The following is a 19,183-nucleotide window of genomic DNA, read 5'->3' on the forward strand; positions in this document are numbered from 1 at the left end:
ATTCCATGCCCTCACATTTGCCTTTGTCCGCGCCCAGTGTGCCTATTGTGTGTGTGCGTGTGTGTGCATGTGTTTGTGCGTGTGTTTGTGTGTTTGTGTGTGTGTGTGTGTGTGTGTGTGTGTGTGTGTGTGTGTGTGTGTGTGTGTGTGTGTGTGTGTGTGTGTGTGTGTGTGTGTGTGTGTGTGTGTGTGTGTGTGTGTGTGTGTGTGTGTGTGTGTGTGTGTGTGCGTCTGCATGCACGTAGTGACTGGTGCCGGTGTGTGCGAGCCACTCATTGCCTGTGCTGATGGGCTGCTTGCTGCCTTCTGGCCGCTCTGTGCGGAAGCTGTGACTCATCCGGCACTCTTAACACTCATTCATAAATCTGTGTGAATACTATAACTTCCTCTCTCAGCGCCGTGGGGCCCCCGCTCTGTGATAGATTCCGCTCAGTCCCAGTGTAATGGCAGGAAGGACGAGGCCTATCTCCTCTCCGCCTGTTAGCACTGCTACTCGCTAGCTGCTCCCCACTGAGGTGAGAGGAGCAGCCGCTCCACTCTGCTCTGCTCTGCTCCACACTGCTTGGGCTGCCTGCCTGAGCTCTGTGCCCGCTGCAGCCACTGCTCACTACTGGGCAGGCTTGGCATTGCCAGGGGGGATAATGCGCCATGCCCGCAAGTAAGCTCTCAGAGCACAAGTTAATTCCACAACGGGGGAAAAAAAATCTCCTGCCGACAAATCTCTCCTGCAGAAGTGAGGGTGTGTGCGGTATTGGTGGATATATTTGACACACCACAGAGGAAGAATATTGTTCTGCCATGGGTGAACAACTAGTTTCAGGGGCAACGAGATCAGATCCGCTTCTCTGCTGGCGTCTTCTCCTTCTCCCTGTATAGTGTGTGTGTTTATTTGTATATTTTCTGTTCATGTGTGATGCCCTCTCACATTGAATAAATGTGTACGGCTGAAGGCAGAAGCTTATGACATACACACTGAGGGGAAAGTGTGTGGATGTGGCACGTGTGATGACTGAGATGAGGAGGGTGGGTCTTGAGATGCTCAGTGGAGCTACGCGGAGATGCTCAGTTGAGCTACCCAAGTCCCTTTGGGTAGTGAGGAGAGACCAGCTGGCCGGTAGAAGAAGGGTGACCCCAGAGATGTCTCAGTTCCAGAACATTGTTTGATCACTGTCTGTCCTTTCTAATGTCTTTTCTAATTTCACGTATTATTTTAGCTCGTGTTTTTGTTACTCTTTACAGCTGATATGTGATATGGAAGGTTAATTCAAATCACTGCTGCTGATAACAAAGTGTGGCCAATGTCACCATGAGTTCCTATCATGAGGAAATATGGTAAAGGGAATTTGCTAAGCAGTGTAAACATGATGTACATGTTAGGAGTGTGGAACAATGGAAATCAGATGTCAAGGCTAATGCTCTTTATAGCTTTAGCTGGTCTTTGTCTAGAGAAAAAAATACTTACTTTTATGACTGTTCTCTTTTGGAATGAAGTGGGTAGGAACTTCTTTGAAATAACAGAGGTTAGCATAACAACGCGCTTTGTGTTACTTCTTAAGAGCTAAAGAAAAGCCACATGTAGGAGTGTGTGTATGAGTGTGTGTGTGTGTGTGTGTGCGTGTGTGAACAGGCTGCAACATGCCAGTCTGTTCATATGCACTGAGGAGATAAAAGGGTGTCATAAAATTACAAAGGAAATCTTATGGACTTACTCAGCTAATTGAAATGCCTCTGACAACCACACTTCCCCTTTAACCCTTTACTGAGCTTCTTCAGTCAATGTGAACAGAGAACAGAGTGCCTTGTTGATATAGACCTGTGAGGTCTAGCTGCTGTCTATCCTAGCATTGTAAGTCATGTCTGCATTTGTCTGTGAATGAAGAATGACCTTGACCTCATCTGGGAGGACAAGGAGGATGCTTCCCCTTCCTCTGTCCCCCGGTCTGTTTGGGTTTAATACCCAAGCCCTAGAGCAGTTGTCAGGACCCTGGGTAATGTGAACAGGTGTATGGGGCTCCTCTGGTCTGCTGTTGCTGCTGGCCTTCTCCTCTCCTCTCAGCCTGTCCATCTCTCCTGCTCCTGGCAGGACTGCTGCTCCTTGGCCACACCAACTGGCCTTTCACCAGTTGGCTCTCTGTTAGCATCAGGGTGGCCAAGGATGAAATATGGGGTCTTATGGCGCATTTCCACTGAGGATTTACCCCAGTGTTTTACCCAAAAGGCTCAGACTTTTCTCTTTGCTGCTATGCGGGCCAGCACCCGTGTCTCACTGGGCCATGGCTCCGGCGGACCTGTTCCAACTTGGAGCCAAGGCAAGGCCCTGGGTACTTTTCAGCTGGCATTAACATAACAATGGCTAACTGTGAACTTTAAAACCATCTCACAAAGCAACAGTCTTGAATGATACAAAGCTTGTTGATTCTGCTCGCAACAAGTCTTTCGTGTCACTCTCCTGTGGTAACATAATAACACCAGAGCTAACATTAACACAAAACACTGGTGTGGGGGTAAGTCTAAGTTGCTCCTGTTCAGAGAACTATGGAGGTGTCGAAGTCCTCACATTGACTAAAGAGGAGTTAGACAATGCTGCAGCCTGTTTCAATATCGTTTCAGTCTGATCTTGTGTGAGAAATGCTCTTCACTCTTGGAGGATCTTATGTTATTTGATATGTCTTCATATCAGTGGTGGATTTAGGTGCCATGCCCTCATCCCTGTCCTCATCCCTGTCCTGACCTCATCCCTGCCCTGTCCTAATCCCTGTCCTGTCCTAATCCCTGTCCTGTCCTTATCCCTGTCTGCAGTACTATAGTAAGGTCTGGGAGCTGAGGAGGTTCAGCACAGCTGCTCTCTTGTTTCATCAGCGGACAGCGGGCCGCTACTGTGTTAAATATAGACTGTCTCCAGAGCAGCACCAACAGCAGCTCTATCTCAGTCTGTTAGGAGGGGAGGGAAAGGCCACGTCACCTGGGAGACCTCACTATCCTCATTCATCCAGCCGGCTAATCTGGCTCAGGACCCACAGGACACTCATTTAGTCTTCCTTACTGTAATTTTACAGTTGGAGATTAGGGTTAAAGACTGGCCATGGGTTAATATAGGGTGACGGCAGACTATTGTCTCTTTTTCATGTTACATTTTCTATATCCTCCAAAAATTCTCCCAAGGTATCTCCCTGGCATCATTACAAGTATATTGTGGGAAAACAGCCCTTAAGTTACATTATTATATATATTTTTGTACCTTTATTTCACTAGGCAAGTCAGTTAAGAACAAATTCTTATTTACAATGACGGCCTACCCCTGCCAAACCCGGACGACGCTGGGCTAATTGTGCACCACCCTATGGGACTCCCATTCACGGCCGGATGTGATGCAGCCTGGATTCGAACCAGGGACTGTAGTGACGTCTCTTGCACTGAGATGCAGTGCCTTAGACCGCTGCGCCATTATGGAGACAGACACTGTTCATGCCACGTGTGGCCATCTTTTCCCCAATCCTAGAGGAAGTTGCTTATTGGGTATCTGTGCAGATGTCTTACTGAACCGCCCAAACACTGTCTGGCTTGACTCCCTATCTCATATGTTTGGGTTCTGGCTGATTCCATGTCCCACTCCTCCGTCCTCCCCCTTTCCCCCGGTCCTCTCCTCTGGTGTGGTCGTCTGGCTCCCATAACCAGGCCCAGTGCTGATAGAGCAGAGTAGAGTGGAGCGGTGGGGTGAGGTGCATTAGTCTACCTTTCATCTGCCCGTCCTCTTGTGTCTGATGAGAGCACGTTTGTTGATAAGCGTCTAGCAAGTCTTTGATGTCCCAGCCTCCTTTACTCTCTCCCCAACCCCCCCCACCCTCTCCCATTAGTACATCAATTACTGAGACATGACCAGCCGAGCCAGGCTTGTTTGCACTTGAGTGCGCTTTAAGGTCCACCTCTCTCTGGTCTTCTGATAAACATGACAGTCCACAGCGTTCATGTAAACACCTCCGATTCTCATTTATGTTTTATTAGTCCACATTACTTACACTCATTTACTCAAAGCTGCCCCTTGTTGCTAAACAATTTCTTTTTAATTATTATTATTTTTAGGATTTATTTTGTTACACTTGCCTGGGTCCTTTGGATATAATTGTAACATTGAGTGGACAAACATATAAGTTATTGTTGATACATGAGTTACAGATGTAGGATCTTAATTTTACCTGTATTGTCACAGCAAAATAATCCTGCAGCAACAGGATCTGAACGTTTATTCCATAATGTTGCTTGATCAGTGGCAAGGCTATTAGCTGGCCAATATTATGCGACATGAAAAGTGTAATACTGTTAATATAACTGTGTGTTAGTGTGGGTTTTCAGTGAATTTATGTAAATTCTCAGCAACAAAAGAGTGATCAAATGAAGATCCTACATCTGTACAATGGTATTTTCTGTCATGATATGAGGCATCAGATCTGTGCTGTGTGGTCCATCTCCCACCTCTTCACTGCAGTCAGGAGTTGTTGTCATGTACTGCAGTATGCACTGTTCCTTGGCCAGGCATGTACTAACTTGTTAAAGACCTTGTTTTTTTACATTCCACCCCCTTAACTGGGTAATATATGGTTTATCTTGCCGTCCACCTGTGTGTGGTAATGATACTGATGTTCCTGTGGAGGAAAGCCCCTGGAATCACAGGCTGGTAGTTTTAGCTGGTACAGTTGTCTAACTGACCTGTCTGTCTTCCAAGCCAAACTACTGCTCTATCTGTCTACCCAACCAAACTACATTTTGGTAATTTAGCAGACACTCTTATCCAGAGTGATTTTCACATAGTCTGCTCGGGGATTCGAACCAGCAACCTTTCAGTTACTTGCTCAACGCTCTTAAACGCTAGGCTACCTGCCACCCAAACTACTGCTCTATCTGTCCATGTATCTGCTGTTGATACTGGCACTGAGGGTAGTTAAAATGTTTCTGAAGAATTTCCAAAAATGGGGAAAAGATGTGTTACGTAAGGTCGCTTTATACAATTTTTTTGTCTTGAACAACATTGTGTTCTCTCTTGCCTGGTGCAGTTCAGAGCTCACAGAAAGTTTGTCTGTTACCAGCTTGAGAGTGGCTGTCTGTGATTAACTTTAGTCCTACATGCTAGATGCGTGTGTTTAGACAAATGCCATTAAATGTGAAAGCCCAACTCCAGATGTGTGTCCTCTAGACATAGAGCTAGTTGAGGTTGGGAGGCGTGGTGTGATAGGAAGTGTGTGGGTTGTGTGTGTGTGTGTGTGTGTGTGTGTGTGTGTGTGTGTGCAACACAAAGTGGCATTTGTTCAAGGGGATTGCAACATTGTGTCTCTGATGTTTCTCACTCAGCGTACGCAAGTCAGTCATTCATCTGCACTGTGGAATGCCGTTTCCTTTGGGTCATATTTATACGTGTGGAGTTTTTTTCTCTCTTTCCCTCCATGGCATTTTTCAAACGACTGGCTAATTTTGTTTACATCAGAGTCATCAAGGGAACGTGATTAGTGCCCCCAGCACCGAAGAGCTTCTGCGTTGTGCCACACAAATGGCCAATTGCAGTGGATGATTGTATTAGATGTTGATTGTATTAGATGAAGCACTTAGTTGACCCCCCTCTCCCATGTGCTGTCATCTGTTCTCCTTCACTGCGGATTCATTCACTATGTGCCGCCATTGCTCTGCTCAGTCTAATACATGGGCAGAACATTTAATCCAATATGTGCTTAACTGTGGTCTGTCCCGCAGGGACTGTGAACATCACTGGGCTGTGTGAAATAAAGAGACCATGCAGTATAGATGGGCCACACACACTCAGGTTGATCTGAAGTTAACCAGAAACCAGGCTGTCTGTCAGTCTACTTGCTTTTGTTTGCTAACCACTGGCTGACAAGACGCTTGATCAAATAAGACTGATATGAGAGGACAGTGTGTTTTATTGGCTGGCAGTGAGAGGATTATATGACGTATCTTCTAGGGCTGGGAATTGCCAAGGACCTCACGATACGATATCCTCACTATACTTAGGTGCCTGTACGATATGAATTGCGATTCTCACAATTCTCACGACTATTGCTAGCTGACGCTACCTGACAAAAACACACATATTTTATTGATACTTGGAGTCAAAGTATCGATATTATGATATTGCGATATGTAACTGTATTGATTTTTTTCAGCCATCAGTAGTGTCTGTATTGCTGACCTTGTATAGCATTGTGTGCTGTAGATCCTGGTGGTCCTTGACTTCATCTGGTGTGCAGCACAGGGAATGTTGATGTAACGTGGTCTTGTGACAGCCAGGCAGACAGGGGCTGGCTGGAGCCTCTCTAGGGGCTTAACAGAGGAGAGACCACGTCTCCCTGCCTGACATTTTCCCTCCACTTTGCTGTCACAGTGGGAGACAGTGGTGACCTTAGCACAGTGTCACAGGGTTCCTCAGCACAGCACAGGCTGAGCGGGTGGAGGAGATGCAGGTGTAACAGGTGCTAAGGTTCACATGTTTCCCAGCCTGGGCTGAGGACTGTGGCCCTATAGCTGCTGATGTAATGCTTGCTGAATCTCATTTCCTGTCTCTCTCCTCCCACTCCTCTGACCAACAGAGAAGCTAGGAATGAGTCTGGAGGGATTTTTCTGTGTGTTTTTGACGTTGTGCTCAGATGGCTTAGTTGGTGTTGGTTATCCTCAGTACAGAGTAGCATGGAGAGTTCAGGCCTGAACCCAAGCAGTGATGTGTGAGTGTCTGAGTGTCTGAGTGTCTTTGTCTGTGTGTGAGAGTTCAATCTACACTCTAGAGAGCACAGCTAAGATGGAAAAATACTGCACTAAGACATCGATTTCCCCCCCTGCATTTTTTAATCCTTTTCTTGGACTATCTTGGATTGTAGAAACATTGTAATCCACGTTGGATTCCTAGTGTGTCAGATGTGAGGTAGTCTAATGTAGGAAGGAGAAGGTTCAGTCAGCCAGGATGAGTCAGATGGTGAGGCATTATGTTGGCATGACTGTCTGGTACATAGTCAGACATGCTGGACTCTGTCCCGCTCCCTTAGTTAGTCAGTGTTGCCATTGGTATTATTTTAGGCTGCTATCCCTCAGGAGACCTCATGATCATAAAAAGACTGAGCCGCCCCCTTGCCTAACTGAGTGGTTATGCTATCGGAGTGACATGGAATGCTTTTGAACTTTTTACACTGTTGGATACACTGGCCATGTTTTAATTAACTGAAAGCATTAAGTGTTGGTGTAATTGTGTAAGTATGCAGGGCTAAGTAAAGGAAGTATTTCAGACCACCAAGGATGCTTTTGCCACCAACTTTTTGCTGCCTTTTCTTTATATCTGAAAAGTATTGCCGGTAACAAAGCCTGTGCTTTTATTTCCGCCAACCAACCTATTCGTGACTGCGGTAATTTACTGAGGGGTTGGCGACCCGCTTTTCATCTTACCGGTCTTTGGCACGCATTAAATCAGGAACATTATATTGTTGTCCGACATCAAACCTGTCCTTGTCAATCACAAAGCATCACAGAAATGCTTTTAATGCATTTATTCTCTCCATTGAAATGTATGTAGTTCTGTCCTTGAGTAGTTCTTGTCTAATGTCACAGAAATGCTTTGGCATTTAGCCTGGGGGAACGCACACTGCCATTTCAACTTTTTTTTCTTAACTTTATATTTAGCAAATAAATGATGGGTTAATATGCTTAAGTTTGTAACTTAAACTACAAATTGCTAGGAGGCTACCTGTCTTCAGCCAAAATAACTGGTGGGGAGTTTGAAAGGAGAGAAAGCACGCGGTGTGATCACATCCAACATGGATGAAAAAACTACTTTTTGAAATCATCCTTGAGATGTTCATCCAGGTCAGTTTTTTTAATTTCCTTACATGATCGGAAAGAGCAGATTCTAATGTTTCTATAGTAAAACAGTTTTATATTCTGTTATTCCAAGATATGAATTCTTACTATATAATACACTACCGTTCAAAAGTTTGGGGTCAGTTAGAAATGTCCTTGTTTTTGAAAGAGAAGCACATTTTTCTGTACATTAAAATAACATCAAATTGATCAGAAATACAGTGTAGACATGGTTAATGTTGTAAATGACTATTTTAGCTGGAAACGGCAGATTCTTTATGGAATATCTACATAGGCCTACAGAGGCACATTATCAGCAACCATCACTCCTGTTTTCCAATGGCACGTTGTGTTAGCTAATCCAAGTTTATCATTTTAAAAGGCTAATTGATCATTAGAAAGCCCTTTTGCAATGATGTTAGCACAGCTGAAAACTGTTGTTCTGATTAAAGAAGCAATAAAACTGGCCTTCTTTAGACTAGTTGAGTTTCTGGAGCATCAGCATTTGTGGGTTCGATTACAGGCTCAAAATGGCCAGAAACAAATAACTTTCTTTTGAAACTCATCAGTCTATTATTTTTCAGAGAAATTAAGGCTATTCCATGCAAGAAATTGCCAAGAAACTGAAGATCTGGTACAACGCTGTGTACTACTCCCTTCACAGAACAGCGCAAACTGGCTCTAACCAGAATAGAAAGAGGAGTGGGAGGCCCCGGTGCACAACTGAGCAAGAGGACAAGTACATTAGAGTGTCGAGTTTGAGAAACAGGCGCCTCACAAGTCCTCAACTGGCAGCTTCATTAAGAAGTACCCGCAAAACACCAGTCTCAACGTCAACAGTGAAGAGGCGACTCCAGGATGCTGGCCTCCCGGATGTTGGCCTTTTTGCTTCACAAATAAATGTTTCAAGTAACAGACACATCTCAACATCAGCTGTTCAGTGGAGACTGCGTGAATCAGGCCTTCATGGTCAAATTGCTGCAAAGAAACCACTACTAAAGGACACCAATAAGAAGAAGAGACTTGCTTGGGCCAAAAAACACGAGCAATGGACATTAGACCGGTGGGTGAGATGCAGAGTAGGTGAATGGATGATTTCCGCATGTGTGGTTCCCACTGTGAATCATGGAGGAGGAGGTGTGATGGTGATTTGCTGGTGGCACTGTCTGTGATTTATTTAGAATTCAAGGCACACTTAACCAGCATGGCTGCCACAGCGTTCTGCAGCGATACGCCATCCCATCTGGTTAGTGCTTAGTGGGACTATCATTTGTTTTTCAACAGGACAATGACCCAACGCACCTGCAGGCTGTGTAAGGACTATTTGACAAAGAAGGAGAGTGATGGAATGCTGCATCAGATGACCTGGCCACCACAATCACCTGACTTCAACCCAATTGAGATGGTTTGGGTTGAGTTGGACCGCAGAGTGAAGGAAAAGCAGCCAACAAGTGCTCAGCATATGTGGGAACTCTTTCAAGACTTTTGGAAAAGCATTCCAGGTGAAGCTGGTTGAGAGAATGTCAAGAGAGTGCAAAGGTGTCATCAAGACAAAGGGTGGCTACTTTGAAGAATCTAAAATCCAAAATATATTTTGATTTGTTTAACACTTTTTTGGTTACTACATGATTCCATATGTGTTATTTCATAGTTTTGATGTCTTCACTATTATTGTACAATGCAGAAAATAGTAAAAAATAAAGAAAAACCCTTGAATGAGTAGGTGTCCAAACTTTTGACTGGTACTGTAAATGGCATGACACCGCAGCAGCCTGTTCCAAATAGCAACGTTACATGCAACAACAAAAAAATATACACAAAACCCATTCGTTAAATTATTTTTGCGGGGATATGTCAATTTAACAAGCCAGGCAACTAAAAGGGACTTTCTAGACAATGTTTTAATTAGTTGCTAGCTTTTTAGTTAGCTATCTAGCTTGCTATCCAGCTCATATATTACCAGAATTACCACAACGTTTTGTATTTAACTGTAGCAAACTTTTTATTCACCGTAACAGGAAAATTAACACATTACAAGGTTATTCATTTACAAATGCTTTACAAGTATGGAAAGCTGCTAACTTACTATTGTGACTGAAAAAAGCATTAGAAAGTAGTGGTGGAGAGTCGACTCCAAAATAATAGATTCCTCAACTCCTTGCCTGTCGACTCATGATGTCGCCTTTCTGGCTGTCAATCTTCGATTTGACTCCTAAGATTCAGTATTTTTGCAACAGAGGAGACTGAGTAGTTGCTGTAAGCTACATCCAAGAAAACACTTTCTCACATCTTTCACACCAAAGAAAGAGCGAGCTAGCGAGGGAAAGAGAGGGGATGGGCACAGCATCTTGCAATGCTGTATATATCTCACAATTTCTGGGCTTGCAATGTCTCAAAAGTTCACTAAAGTAGAGGCTATCAATGAGTAGGCTAACGTAAACTATTCTACACGCAACAGACCGAAGACTGAACACACTCTCACTTAATCTTTCATAGCAAAGTGAAAGAGCAGGTGAGCCAGCAAGGTAGAGAGAAGGGGCAGGCAGACAGATAGACAGTCAGAACTGTACGCATAGGCTATGTCTTGTATATATTGCCTATAGCTTATTTAATGAAGCACTGGCTGTTGATGTCCTAGGCAATAGATCACAAAGCATGGCATTCCCAATTCCCCACTGGTCTAAACTTTTTGGAAATGGCAAGTTCACTTTCTCATCCATAAACCGTTAAACACATCTCAAGTGCAAATACTGTTCAGCAGCTCAAATCAGCAGGATGAAGGGCTTTTTTATTAGGAGGGAAGTCTACCATGGATCGCTAAAGTAATGATTATGATCACACTTCCTCAATTTAAATATTATGAGGACACCTATAGATTTCGCAGCCAAGCAAGCACGAGTTATCAGTGTAGCCTGTTATCGTCTAGACATGACGTTGACATTTCTTCACTGCTAGAATACAAACCTCCACTCCAGGCTTCAATCACAAGAATCAATTGAATGAAAAAATATTAAGAATTACAGGGGCAGTTTGGAAAAACGAATCCTGTGTGAATTGTCCTCTGGAATAACGCATATTCTTGGATAATAATTACATGACCAGCGTCTCTATCAATACTTGTCCCGTCCGAATAGGGGTATATAACACGGCAAAGAATAGGCTTATCAGCGTAGAGACTGAGAGTGCGCCATATCATCCCATGGGAATCTGTCAAGGCTGCACACAGCAGAATTATCACTGAAATAATCTACTTCCTACACATCATTTTCTATATTCAAACAAAATAGGCCTTTTATAATCTGATAAGCAAATGGGCAGCAGCATGCTCATGCCAATCCCCTCCTAGTAGGACTGTAATAATGAGGTGGTGTTTCAGCTTGTTTTAGGAGTCGAGCAATAGTCAACTCCTTCGACTCCAACTACAGGAGTGGGTGTCGACTCCCAAAATCCTGGAGTTGTTCACCCCTAGTGGAAAGTCTGAATTTAAACAGAGGAATATAGAACAAGTTGCTGTCACATCAGGTTACCATGTCAACGGTCACAACAACAGGGTCAAAGTTTAATGTCTCTTGCTCCTTGACAGACAAAGCAATGGCTATATAAAAGGTGAATGCCGGTAATAAATAGGTCAAAATTGTGCTGTTTGAAAGGGGATCATATAAACATTGCCCAATTGTTTTTATAGGCAACATACCAAGAATCCTTTGTGAAAGGAGTACAAGACTTGATTTTGAGCTCTCTTAGAATTCAGTATTTCCTAGTTGGTTTTACTTCAAGCTAGGCAATTGTCATTTAATGTTCTCCCCTTAAATGTGTGGTAGTTTTAAGATTTGTATTAGGATCTTTTCTTTGTTTTGGAGTAGATTTTTATTGATAGTGTAAAGAGTCATGCTCCATACAGAGTGAGTGAACTGCTCTGAATCCAATACTGTGGGGGAGCACAGCCTCTCTCTGTCTCCGCTCTTTACCAAGCTTGATACATTAAAAGTATTTTAAGTGATCTCCGCTTCCTTGTTTCTCTTCAAGCTGCGCAACAGCACACTAGTCCATTGTGATTTTGCATTGAAGTGTATGTAAATATCGAAGGGGGTTGCCATTTCTTAGCGTGTAAGTACGTGCTCTGGAGAACGCACTCTCCATGCTGCCATGGAGACAGACACCTCCGTGCACTGCGCGTCACTTTGTGCCTGCGGGTGTTAGAAAGTGCTGCACACAAGCATATGTTTAAACTCTTGGCTCAAAACAGGCTAGCGCAGTGGGAGGAAGCGGCCTCTTGGAGCACACCAAAGAAAGGCAGCGCAGCGGCCTCTTTTCAAGTGGACGGCGGAGACGCGGCCTGTGATTTATGGAGTGAGCGTGAGCTGGGCGGGTCACGTCCTGCCGGAGAGCTTGGCTACTGGGGAGGTGGACAGACGGGAAAAACTCTGAATGGAGGGAGGGAAGGAGGATGGGAGAGAAAGAGGGAGAGGGGGGATAGAGAGGAGAGAGAGAGAGAAGGAGGAAGTCCATCTCCCCACTGCACTCATAGGTCTGTGGGCTGGATCACACACAACACTGACATCTCTGTAACGCGAGGTCTAGATCAAACAAGCCTGTCACCCCCTGGACCCACTGCTGATTCTCAGGGTTGATATATGGGCAGCTGAAATGGCAAAGTAAGCTTTCCTCTTACTAATCACCAACTAAGGTTGCTGAGAAACTCACAGGAGAAGAAATGAACATCAGAAAGAACAAAACACTTTTCTGATTGATAAAATAACTTTCTTTAAAAGTACATCAAGAGTTTATTTCCAAAATGCTATATCCACCAAGTTTTTTTATTTAGTTTTTTTTTTCATCAGAAATGATGGCACACCTTCATGTGTGTGTGAAGTATTACTGTTCTCAGATTTTTTATTCTTAGATTTTAGACCTGCAAAACACCCGTCTCAACGTCAACAGTGAAGAGGTGACTCCGGGATGCTGGCCTTCTAGGCAGAGTTGCAAAGAAAAATTCATATCTCAGACTGGCCAATAAAAAGAAAAGATTAAGATGGGGAAAAAGAACACAGACACTGGACAGAGGAACTCTGCCTAGAAGGCCAGCATCCCGGAGTCGCTTCTTCACTGTTGACTGGTGTTTTGCGGGTACTATTTAATGAAGCTGTCAGTTGAGGACTTGTGAGGCGTCTGTTTCTCAAACTAGACACTCTAATGTGCTTGTCTTCTTGCTCAGTTGTGCACTGGGGCCTCCCACTTCTCTTTCTATTCTGGTTAGAGCCAGTTTGCGCTGTTCTGTGAAGGGAGTAGTACACAGCGTTGTACAAGATCTTCAGTTTCTTGGCAATTTCTCGCATGTAATAGCCTTAATTTCTCTGAAAAATAATAGACTGACAAGTTTCAGCTGAAAGTTCTTTGTTTCTGGCCATTTTGAGCCTGTAATTGAACCCACAAATGCTGATGCTCCAGATACTCAAGTAGTCTAAAGAAGGACAGTTTTATTGCTTCTTTAATTAGAACAACAGTTTTCAGCTGTGCTAACATAATTGCAAAGGGGTTTTCTAATGATCAATTAACCTTTTAAAATGATAAACTTAGATTAGCTAACACAACATGCCATTGGAACACAGAAGTGATGATTGCTGATAATGGGCCTCTGAACGCCTATGTAGATATTCCATAAAAAATCTGCTGTTTCCAGTTACAATAATCATTTACAATATTAACAATGTCTACACTGTATTTCTGATCAATTTGATGTTATTTTAATGTACAGAAAAATGTGCTTTTCTTTCAAAAACAAGGACATTTATAAGTGACCTCAAACTTTTGAACGGTAGTGTAAATTTTAAACAAATAAATGACTGTCATTAAACAACGCCATGCCATGATTAGATAGTAACAAAACACACCAATCTCTTTCATAATTTCTTTAAAGACTTAAAGCATTGGCTTTTTTTGTGGATTACAGTTGTGAGCCATAGCTTAGAAACTGTGGGAGAGAAGTGTAATAGAAAAGCAGCTCTGTCTCCTCACTGTTTGCTGTCTGTAATTGTAACGATGGCATTGTGCTGAGAAGAAGTGCATCTGTCTGTGACATTTTCTCTCTTAGCATTTTTTTTGTGTGTGAACTGACACACCCATTCCAGAAATGTTTTGTGGTTTTACTGAGTTTAACTTCTCCAAGTAATTACATCCCCTTTGACTGGGGGAAGATTAGGGTTATCATAGATTGATTCAGATATTGGCAATAGGCCACGGTGGGGATGGTTATAGTGTGGCATTCTCTAGCAGCACTCAATGGAGGAGGTCTCGTCTGTCTCCTTTTGTGGTGGTGGGGGCAGGGGGTATGAAAAAACAACAGATGACAGCTCTTGGGTCTGTCGCTTGTTCCTTGCCTCTTGGCAGTGAACTTGATCAGTGAAGAAAAATACACGCTCTCCCTTTACAATGAGGCCCTTTGTCTCTGGTCGCCATCAGAACCGTCAACCATTTTGGAAATAGTTTCCAGCTTATTAAAACGGTTCCAGACCGTGACTGTTGAACCAGTGAGTTTCCATTTAATTGTTTGGCATCCATCTCCCTCTTGGGCTGCGGGCATCCTTTGAGAGCAAAGGCATTCTCATTCGGATTAAGTTCCTGAGAATGGTGGTGTCACCTCACTGCTATGAGCAGGAGGAAGGAGAGATGGATAACTGGACTACCCCATCAGAAGGAAGACAAATCCTCACTTCAATCCCGTCTGCATGAGCCTTTCTTTCGTTTGCCATTTGTCCAGTTTGGCATCAGTCTTCATGAGTCATCAAAGGCCTCAGCCTAACTTTGAGTGTTGTAAGCTAAAACTAGGCTATGTTACTCAGCAGACTGAAGCCCCTCTTTTTGCTAATGGCCTCTTACAACTGGGGATTAATGGGCTGTTTGCTTAGTTTGGAGTCTGTCTAAGAATCATCAACACTGAGAGAATGCACTTATTCTGGACTTATTCTGCTCCACGCAGTTTTACACTTGGCTCTCCCATTGGAGGAGAAGAGACACAAGGCGCCAGATGACCTCACATTGGCTTCTTAAAATGGACAATGGAATAGAGAAGTCATTCTATTGTAGTCTTGTTGTTACGTTGGTTGGCATTTGGCAAAGTAGCACCATGGCCTTTTTATTTGATCTGAATATTGCATTTCACTGCTTCTATCATTATTGAATTGGTTCCAAGATGTAAATTAGCCTATTGTTGTGTAATCCAAGGCTAGTCCGTGTTCATCTGGGCAGCCCGGTTGCTCTTTGCTCTCCCTCTCCTCTTTCTCTCCCAGCCAGTGTGTGACTTGAGGCTGAAGGGCTATAAATCTGTTAATTGAGTTTTCGAGAGTGTGCCGCTCTGTTAAACCCATGGAAGCAAATGTCTCAACCAGGAATAAACAAGCGAGCACACAGACATTATTGAAAAGAAAATCCTCTCCAGGATTTCATTTTGCCCTGGCTCTCCTGGCATTTTGTCCATGGGGAGGGAAGTACACAGTGCCTTGTATGGACACTGGGTAATAACGCCCTGTCAACTACACCGTGAGGTGCTGGTATGACATGTACAGTGCATTCAGAAAGTATTCAGACCCCTTCACTTTTTCCACATTTTGTTACATTACAGCTTTATTCTATAATGGATTAAATAAAACATTTTCCTCATCAATCTACACACCCCATAATGACAAAGCCAAAACCGATTTTTAGAAAACAGAAGTACCTTATTTACATTTGTTATGAGACTCGAAATTGAGCTCAGGTGCATCCTGTTTCCATTGATCATCTTTGAGGTGTTTCTACAACTTGATTGGAGTCCACCTGTGGTAAATTCAATTGATTGGACATGATTTCGAAAGGCTCACACCTGTCTATATAAAGGTCCCACGGTTGACAGTGCATGTCCGAGCAAAAACCAAGCCATGAGGTTGAAAGAATTGTCCGCAGATCTTCGAGACAGGATTGTGTCGAGGCACAGATCTGCAGCATATAAGGTCCCCAAGAACACAGTGACCTCCATCATTATTAAATGGAAGAAGTTTGGAACCACCAAGACTCTTCCTAGAGCTGACCGCCTGGTCAAACTGAGCAATCGGGGGAGAAGGGCCTTTGTCAAGGAGGTGACCAAGAACCCAATGGTTACTCTGACAGAGCTCCAGAGTTCCTCTGTGGAGATGGGAGAACTTTCCAGAAGGACAGCCATCTCTGCAGCACTCCACTAATCAGGCATTTATGGTAGAGTGGCCAGACGGAAGCCACTCCTCAGTAAAAGGACATGACAGTCCGCTTGGAGTTTGCCAAAAAGCACCTAAAGGACTCTCAGACTATGAGAAACAAGATTTTCTGGTCTGATGAAACCAAAATGTAACTCTTTGGTTTGAATGTCAAGCATCACATCTGGAGGAAACCTGGCAACATCCCTATGGTGAAGCATGGTGGTGGCAGCTTAGGGCGAAGGTTCACCTTCCAAAAGGACAACAACCCTAAGTCCAGAGCCAAGACAACGCAGGAGTGGCTTCGGGACAAGTCTCTGAATCTCTTTGAGTGGCCCAGCCAGAGCCTGCACTTGCACCTGATCGAACATCTCTGGAGAGACCTGAAAATAGCTATGCAGCGACACTCCCTATCCAACCTGACAGAGCTTGAGAGGATCTGCAGAGAAGAATGGGAGAAACTCCGCAAATACATGTGTGCGAAGCTTGTAGTGTCATACCCAAGAAGACTCGAGGCTGTAATCGCTGCCAAAGGTGTTTCAACAAAGTACTGAGTAAAGGGTCTGAATACTTATGTAAATGTGATATTTCAGATTTTTATTTTTAATACATTTGCAATTATTTCTTAACCTGTTTTTGCTTATGGGGTATTGTGTGTAGATGATGAGGGGGAAAACAATGTAATACATTGTAGAATAAGGCTGTAACATAACACAATTTGGAAAAAGTCAAGGGGTCTGAATACTTTCCGAAGGCACTGTATGGTGACTGAAAATCAAACAGCTACTCATAAAGGTTACTGTGAAACCAAACGGTCTATGTTTCTTGGAACGAATACTGGCATGGAGAATGTGATATGAGCCACGGTGGGGCATTCTTACCTAACCCAGCGCTCTGTTGGTGGAGCCTTGATCCCCTCAGAGAGACTCACATCAGGAGTCAGTTGACCCATGGCTGGCCTCCCTGGTGGGCATTCCTGCTGCATTTTAGGGATTCCTCGTGCTGGGCTGTAGATAAAGAGAGGAGACAGACAGTGGCCTCTGGGCCAGAGAGAGACAGCAATGAGAGATGAGGCACTTCAAACCAAAGTCAAGCAACAGTCAGATTCTTGATTAAGATAAGTGTGTGGTGTTGGCTGGTATGGACTCGGGCTCTCAGAGTGCCCCTACTTGATTGGCATGGCTTTGTTATTATTCATCGCCGGGTGATGTCATGTCTAGCTTATGAGAGTTTGTCTCTCTTGTTATTTTAAGTTGCAGCTTTACATAACAGCACAATAGGAGGACAGAGACCGCTAGCTCCTCACTGTTATTGCTTTTGTAGGCCACTGCTATGGGTGCTCATTTCATCTTGCCCTCGCAGAGAGAAGAATTCACAGAATGTTTATTGTTTTCTCATTACTTGTCTTGTCTGAACACCTCTGGGTCTGCTCTATCTGGGCCAAAAGCTGTTAGCCTCTCTCTTCACCTAGTCCATCTCTCCTCCTCTTCATCTCCTCTTTGTCCTCTATTTATTCTTTATCTACTCTTCCCATCCACCTCATCCTCCTCCTCTTCCTCCTGCTCTCCCTGGCCTGCTCATCTTTAGTATAACAGCTGCTGAGCAGGGCAGAGCTGGGAGACCTCTCCTCACCCTGTGGGCACTGCTGGCCTGCTTACCCAGGATAAAAAGTCCTGATCTGGACAGGATTATGTAAAGGCTACTTTTTGTCTCTCATGTCATGGCTGATGCAGTTGTTATTACTTTTCTATTGTTACAGAGGACACAGTGTGTGTGTGGCGCTTTATGTAATTACCAAGGCAAAAATAGGACACAACCTCTGTCCTCCCAAGACCCCGTTCCTCAATTCCCCCTCAGTCCAGACAGACAGTTCTGTCACAGCTGGCACTTCTGTGCTCATCATTTCCTACCTTCCTTTCAGTGGATCAGTACAATTAAACAATGTAAGCCAGTACAAAACTTCTTAAGGATCGGCGTTCCGCCAACGGGACAGTTGTAAGTCATGCAGTGCATTATATCAAGATTGCAGATTTTAGAGTAACAACAAATGTCGGTACATAGAAGTGTCTTATATCGGCCGAAAGCTTAAATTCTTGTTAATATAACTGCACTGTCCAATTTACAGTAGCTATTGTTTGAGGAGAGCTCCTAACAACAAAACACTTTTTTCAACGCGATAGTGTCACGCCCTGACCTTAGAGAGCCTTTTTTATTCTCTATTTTGTTAGGTCAGGGTGTGACATGGGGGGGCAAATCTATGTTTATATTTCTTTGTTGGCCTAGTATGGTTCCCAATCAGAGGCAGCTGTTTATTGTTGTCTCTGATTGGGGATCATACTTAGGCAGCCCTTTTTCCCACCTGAGATTGGGGGATCTTGTTTTTGTATAGCTGCTGTGAAGCCTGTAGAACTTTACGTTCGTTTTGTATTTTCTTTGTTTTGTCAATTGTTCATCAAATAAAAGAAAGATGTACGCTTACCACGCTGCACCTTGGTCTCATTCAAACAACGAGCGTAACAGATAGGTTTGATAAATTCACCTCTGAAGGTGAAATGTGTACTTACATTCTGAAATCTTGCTCTGATTTATCATCCAAAGGGTCCCAGAGATAACATGAAGTGTCGTTTTGTTAGATAAAATCCTTTTTCGTATCCTAAAAAGGTCCATATAGCATGCACGATTGATTTTGTATTTCCACTCATTCAATTTGCAAACAAAGGAATCTGTGAAAATCTCACCTTAAACGTTGTTTGAACGAGTCAAATCACATTCATATCTATTCCTCAGAGATCCTAGAAGGTAACAAGACTTCACTATTTCACTAGGGGTGTAGTATATCCTATAGGACACCATATTTGGTCAGAGAGCGACGCCTTCATGGCACGCCGATGACGCAGGCGGCCATCTCTTGAACGACTATCTTTGTCAAATAAGCACCAATCAGGGTCAAACAAAGCTAGCTAGATAGCCAATGAGCTGGGCTTTACGTGAGTATCCGGAAACCATATATATGTCGTAAAATGTAGCTTCTAACCTTGTACGACAGCATACCTTTTCATTTTGGACAAAAATTATAAGGATATTCAGAATTATAAAGTTATGAAAACTGGTTGTTTTGCAAATGTTGAACT

General features: G+C 43.6%; 1 protein-coding gene across 2 annotated transcripts in view; it reads left to right on the forward strand.

The window, feature by feature from the left end:
* Positions 1-19,183, forward strand: part of igf1ra (insulin-like growth factor 1a receptor) — a 127,620-nt gene that overhangs the window by 21,091 nt on the left and 87,346 nt on the right. The window lies entirely within an intron of this gene.

Source organism: Salmo salar, chromosome ssa10 (genome assembly GCF_905237065.1).
Source record: "Salmo salar chromosome ssa10, Ssal_v3.1, whole genome shotgun sequence".
NCBI lineage: Eukaryota > Metazoa > Chordata > Actinopteri > Salmoniformes > Salmonidae > Salmo > Salmo salar.